This window comes from Helianthus annuus, chromosome 3 (genome assembly GCF_002127325.2).
Source record: "Helianthus annuus cultivar XRQ/B chromosome 3, HanXRQr2.0-SUNRISE, whole genome shotgun sequence".
Taxonomy (NCBI): Eukaryota; Viridiplantae; Streptophyta; class Magnoliopsida; order Asterales; family Asteraceae; genus Helianthus; species Helianthus annuus.
Window position 1 is genome coordinate 62,035,840 of NC_035435.2, and position 7,071 is coordinate 62,042,910.

Here is a 7,071-nt window from a genome sequence, read left to right on the forward strand (position 1 = left end):
AATTTTAAATAATTCTCCCAAGTTATAAAAGAATTTGTGCCTCGTGCATTCAAATCAATTTTATTAAACATTTTACAAAAGTGTCGGTTGAATGTATTTACCAGTGTAAACTGACGTATTTTCCCAAAAAGATTAAGTGCAGGTACTACACGTAATCGGCTGGCAATAGCTCCTTAGCATCTTAAGAAGTCTCGCAAGCTTGATGTCTTATCTGTTGAACAACAATTTTATTTTATTTTGATCCCTCCTGTGGATACTATTCAACTATATGTGATACACTCGATATTACAATAAATGGTTGGGATAATATTTATCTTTATGCTTCCGCTGTGCATTTATATATTGTGGTTTGACTATATTGTTGCCAACTACGTCACGGTAATCCCCCACCGGGCCCACCGGTGATACACGTGGAAATCGGGGTGTGACAGCTCCGTTCTTGTGTCATCGACTTTGGTGGTAATTGGGATGTACATTTACCATTGATCGAGTTCTCGTACAACAACAGCTACCATTCCAGTATTTAGATGGCTCCTTTCGAAGCTTTATACGGTCGCAAGTGCCGATCTCCCATCAGTTGGCATGAGATTGGTGACAAGCAACTTACTGGCCCTGAGATCATTCAAGAGATGACGGATAATAAACCATGTCACTTCCCCTTGATTGTAGAATGGTGTTCCACCACTCTAAAACTTCATCCTTGAAAAGATTAGAAGCATACATGATCTTATCCTAATCTGCACACTTACTTATTTTTAAGACTGCTTCAGTCTTTTCTATACAGCGTAAAGCTGATATGGCTCCTTCATTACCTGATAATTCTATTGGTTTGCATGATAAAAGTTCCTTGTAAGAACAACCATGTGAGATGGTTCTCTTTCTTTTTGGGATTGGAGCTTTGATGAGAAGTTTGTGGTCTCCATTCACACTGTGACTTGGCTCGTAGTGAGTACGTTTACTACCTATTATGGTATTATTATTTTCTACCTTTTTATTAAGAGTGTCGATAATAAATGACATGGCATCTATGATTCCTTGAGCTAGTATGTGTTCTATAGCACTTTTATCCACTTGGTTCCCGTTATCATTATTTTTCTGGACTTCCTGATTTACTTTGTTTGACATCTGAATTGTAAACATTATCAGGTATTATTATCACAGAATAAATTAAACAAATAGATACTCAAGCATATTGAACCAAATCGTCGAGCATTGCGACGTTTACTCTTTTTCATAAATATGCATCTAGTACAAACTATAACTGAAATTTAAACGTTAGTAATTATGCATCGATACATATATATATGTGATATATATTATATATTTTTAGTGGATATCTTTATATATATACTAGTAATTTACCTGCACGATGCGGCGGGAAATATATCACTTAGGTTGGTGAGTTTAAGGCTATGTACGGGGGTTTTTTATAGTTAATTTATCAATCACTTCGTAATTTACTGTATAGTACGCCCGTATCTTTTTGGTTCCTTAGAGTACTTTGCCATGTTCAGATACTTCTTATGAATTTTCAGTGCTTCTGTCAAAGCCTTTTTTGCATTCAAGCTTCCGGTTATATCACCCATGAAACAATAAACGATTATAAATTCCAAAATACCAAAAAGAAATAAGAGTCCTTTTGTTTTAGTGGTTTTAACCACTTGAGTCCAAAATCAAAATGTTTAACGCCCTGAGTCCCTATAGCCACTTTTCTTAACCATTTGAGTCTAAATTTTTAACACTGTTAGAATTTTTTTTGTTAACTATTGTTAAATGACTAAATTACCCCTAGTTATAAAAAGTAATTTATTATCTTTTTCTCCCTTTTCTCTATACAAAAACCTGCAACTTTCTATCTCATTTTTCTCTCTAAACCACCTTCATCTTCCCACCACCACACCTCCACCATTAACATCACAACTTTCTATCTCCTTTTTCTCTCTAAAAGACCTCGTATCATCTGAGCATGTCTAGAGAGAGAGTGTGCAATGTGAAATTGATTTAAGAGTTATACTTTCAGTTGCATAAATATTCATTCATTCACACTTGATATCTGCATATCGAACCAACAAATCTCCTTCAAAATCCAAATCAAAACAACAACTCACCCTCAATTTTGTCACACAAAAGGTATGTCAACTCAATTTTGAATTCAACTTTGACTTTGTATATGTTCCCACTATGCTTAATGTTCTGCACCTTTTTCCGGTCCCGTTCTGGCTCCTTGAACGCCTTGATTACCAACGCAGCGGCTGACGGCATCACCGAGACCTTCGCTTGACAGTTTTGGACGGTCAGTTTGACAGTGACACGTAGGCCTTTCCAGTCTTTTGTAGTTTCTTTTGCTATGTTTTCTATGATTCTCTTTGGGGAGAGACCGAGTGGGCTAATTTTTGGGTCGAAATTTGGCAACACTGTTGTTGGTGAGGAGAGATGTTAGGGTTTGCAGGTGGAAATAGAGGTGTACAAAAAAACCGGTTTTAGAACCGAAAACGGTTTATCTTAACCGGTTTTTTTTATAACCGGTTTTACAACCGAACCAAACCACCAGTTGTAGACCGGTTAGGATTCTTGATCTGAAAATCTGATTAATAACCGAAACCGGTTTTAAAAAACCGGTTAAACCGGTTATTGTTTTGGACTTGAAAAACTGGTTGGTAACCGAAACCGGTTATAAAAAAACCGATTTTCGTTTTGGATGAAAAAAACCGGTTTGGTTAATAACCAAAACCGGTTTTTGAAAAAAACCTGATTTGTACACCTCTAGGTGGAAATGAAATGATGGAAAGTGTGGATTTCATAAATGTTAGGGTTTTGCAAAATTGGGGTTTTCATAAATCAGAAAGAACATGGTGGTAGGGTTGGTGTTACTGTGGAGGGGTTGGTCTGGTGGTGGTGTAGTTGGTGCGGTGGTGGTGATGGTAGTGCGATGGTGGTGCAGTGGGGGTGTGGTGGCGGTTACTGGTAGAATGTCTAGAGAGAGAGAAACTCCAGTGTGATTATGTGAAATGTGTGTACACTTTGTTTTATATGTATAATATTAAAATCCTTATACATTAAAGAGTTGTTTCTTATATTTTTGTGCATATAGGAGTTGTACTTTATGTGTAAATGACTAAATTGCCCTTGTAGTTAACTGACTTTGTGGATGAAGTTAGAAATTTGGACTCAAATGGTTAAGAAAAGTGGCTATAGAGACTCAGGGCGTTAAACATTTTGATTTTGGACTCAAGTGGTTAAAATCACTAAAACACACGGATTCAAAAAGTAGTTTACCCTAAGAGTAAAGTTGAGGTTTGAACCAAGTGCCCCTGCTATTATAACATCTCAAATTTATTAGCACATCGGGTTGGGTCAAGTGGGGTGGCGGGTCAGGATGTGTTCAGGCCAGGATAGGCCTGGATATAAAAAACCATCTGTTTGGGTGCCTCGCCGTGAGGCGCTCCTCAAGGTTCAAATTGCAAGTTTAAATTCAAGTCAACAATTTTTAGTCAAAGCCTATTGTAAATAAAATCTACACCATGCTCAATAACAGTTTGATTTGTAACCTTAATTGCCAAATAGGACAGATAAGATCAAACAATAAGATAAAAACGATTGATCGAAAACAATAAGATCAAACACAATAAAAACGAACACCAAACCGGCACCAACGTTGTTCGGTTTGTATCTGTCTGGTTCGTTTCATTACTTCTACGGTATCAGCAATCGTTATATTTGACAAACGCACATGATTTAAAGTATAAGGGTGTGATAAGGTTATATTAACAATTGATATAGTTAACAAACACAAAATTTAAGTAAGGGAGAATGAAGCATCATGCACTATTAAATATTTTCAAATAGAATTGAAGCCCAAATAGAAACATACTACAAAAGTCAACATTCTGTTTGGGCATTACATGACCCATTAAGGTGCTCCATATTCTGATTCTAATCATTAATTCCTAAGCCTCAAACTTGCCATTGTCAAAAGAGCTCAAACTTACCATTGTCAAAAGAGTTTCATCTTGGTGTTGATCTTCCTTTTGGAGTTGGAGTAACCGGCACCGGGTACTGTAAAAATTTTAAAAAGGTTAATTAACATTTTTACTGCTAAATGCTAATTGCTGTATATAAGATGATGAAAAAATCTTTTTGAAGACAGAAACTTTGACCCATTTACTTGTGAACAGGTCAATGTGTATTATGTTTTCTCTCTAAAGGGTCAACTGGATAAAACAAACAAATATTAGCATAAAAACAGTTACAGGCATCAAAAGTCCTAAATTGTTATTATTTTAAAAATATTGGATTATCTCTGGTATAATATTATTTTTGTAATTATAGTTAGACACCACAATACCTTGAAAAATCTAAAATATTGTATCCAAAAGTGTTTTGGTTGAACTCCACCAGTCCATACCATAAATTACCTGTTAGTTTGCCTGACAAGCCCGTTTGCCAGCTTTACTATACGTGTTTACTTTTTAAGGATTAAGGAAATAGAGCAAATGTAAATATACATTACCGGCATTGTCGGGTGTTCATCGAATCGAATATCGAATTTTCGAATTATTCGAATAATTTTTATTTTTCCTTGAATTCGAATTCGATTAAAACCTGCCCAATTCGATTCGAATAAAAAACCCAATTCGTATTCGATTAAAAATTCGAATTCGAATCGAATTCGAATAAATTCGATTTGATTCGGATTCTTTTAAAACATGTAGAAAAACTATGAAAATGAAACATTAATTTTAAAGCAGCCATAAAGCACAATATCAAAATAAAAAGTTTCAAGTAAAGTACCATAAGTCTAACACTCAAAACGAGAAGTCGGTAATAACCACTCCATATTAGAAGTTAATATTTTTAGCGTTAGAAATCTATTGATAGATTTGTTACTTAGGTTTTAATTATGAGTCATATAGTGGGTTTGGTATTGGGTAATTTTAATACTTGGAATAAATTTTAAAAATAATTTATAATACAGCCGAATAAAAGTTATATATGTATTATATATAAAAATAATAAATAAAAATGTATAATTTTTATTCGAATTTCGAATCGAATCGAATTTGAAATTATAAATTGGTATTCGATTCGTATTCGATTTACTTGACTCGAATTGAATCGAATTCGAATTCGAATTCTTATAATCAAAACGAATTCTAGATAATCGAATTTAATCGAATTTTGAATTTTTTAAATTCAAAACGAATTCTGAACACCCCTAGTATGGAGAACTTTGTGCCATAAAACCAAGAAAGTCTTGCTTCTCGACTTAAAAATTGTACTTTACATGGGATAACAAGGCTTCTTCCCGTTGTATATCTTCCATCATTCTTTCCCTTTTCCATTTAAGCTCTTTCATTTCCTTTTCAACTTCAATGCAGGCCACGGGCAGATAAGAAACCCCAGATGTTATCGGGAATTTCACATCAATCTCTTCCCTAGAAAAAAGATAATTTAGGAGATTCAAAATCAAATAATCACTTTGATAACTCAGAATAACAATATTTAGCTTACCGGGTGCCAAGGGAATACACTCCGTTACCCTTAATCATTCGTCCATCCAACGAGATGGCTCCGTCATATATGCAAGGAAGGGCTTGAATCATTTCTGTCCTTCTATTATAATTTATAAACTTGCAGCCTCGAAAAGAGAGTATAGAAAATGGTCTCTCTTAAGCCATTGCCATCATTTGTGAGATGGAACAAATTTGTATCATCAATATGAATCATATTCACAGCAAACCCGATAAACCCTGCCATAGTTTCTCCGTTTGGTAATCTTGGTTTCGAAAGATCAAGCCCTCTTTGTGGGTCGTTAGGCATAAATTCGCCAACATAAGGCCTAAATTCATACTCGTAAGTAGAAAGAAAGAACAATCCCCCACACATACCTCAAATTTTCAAGACAGATAACACTAAATATTCCGTCCAAAGGTTGTCCTATGGCAGTTCCAAGACCATAAAGACCAGAATTTTTATTTATAGAACCATCTTTATCATAGGTTACCAATGCTTTAATACCGTCATATGTTATGCAAACTAATGACAACATATTTTCCAACCCAAGGTACTCTGATAGAAGCCTGCACAAAATAAAATTAACAAGAACAAATAAGTGTTGTGAAGATCATATTATAAATCCATATCAAGGTGTTATGTTTGGTTCTAAAGGTGAGAAATTTTAACCATTTACCTAATAATGGGTTGACTATGGCTGTATTTCAGATCAAATAGGTAAAGTTTATAGACTTGACTAAAACTGGAGTCTGGAACACGGGATCAAATAGGTAAAGTTTATAGACTTAAGCGCCGCTATTCACCACTGTTTTTGACATCTCGAACCACCGTCGCCTCCAGCTTGTGTGGTGGAACCACTCAAGCATACGGACCAATCAACATTTTAAGAAGTTGTACCACATGTTTTTTTTTTTTGTTTAAGAGGGCATGGAGGTCTCTATATGATGAAGGTGGAATGATCATATGATTCTACTTCACTGCATATGCCTGCCATGTACTTTAAAAGTATCCTCAAACTCCTGAACCAAAGTAAAAATCATTTATTAATCTAACTGGAAAAGTGTAAATCCTTATGAATTGGTCGATTTCGGTTATGGTTTACGGTTCAAATAAAAAAATGTAGCTAAAAAGGGAACCCACATTATTCTTTTAATGTATACAACCTCTCAGGTCTTTTATATGCAAATTATTCAACCCACTTGACCTGAGCCCATTTTAACTCCACCTACCGACAATCACTCTTGCTGCGGCTGCGCTAGCTCGTTCGCTGCAGCTGCGCTCGCTGCGGTGTTGCTCAAAGTGGTGACACATAGAATTCATACTAACAACAGAGGGCGCGGCAGAAGAAAAACAAAAGAAAAAAGTTGAAAACGAATATACCTGCATATCTGATGCGTATGACGCCTTTGAATCTTCCTCATTGGCAGCATTCTTGTCAACCACAACTTCTTGCTTTACAGCGTCTCGTTTCGGCCTGAAGGTAACCGTTTATTGCAAAGGCTCCACCAATGTTAAAACATGTAATAAAAATGATCTATTTCAACTCAAATCTGTGTT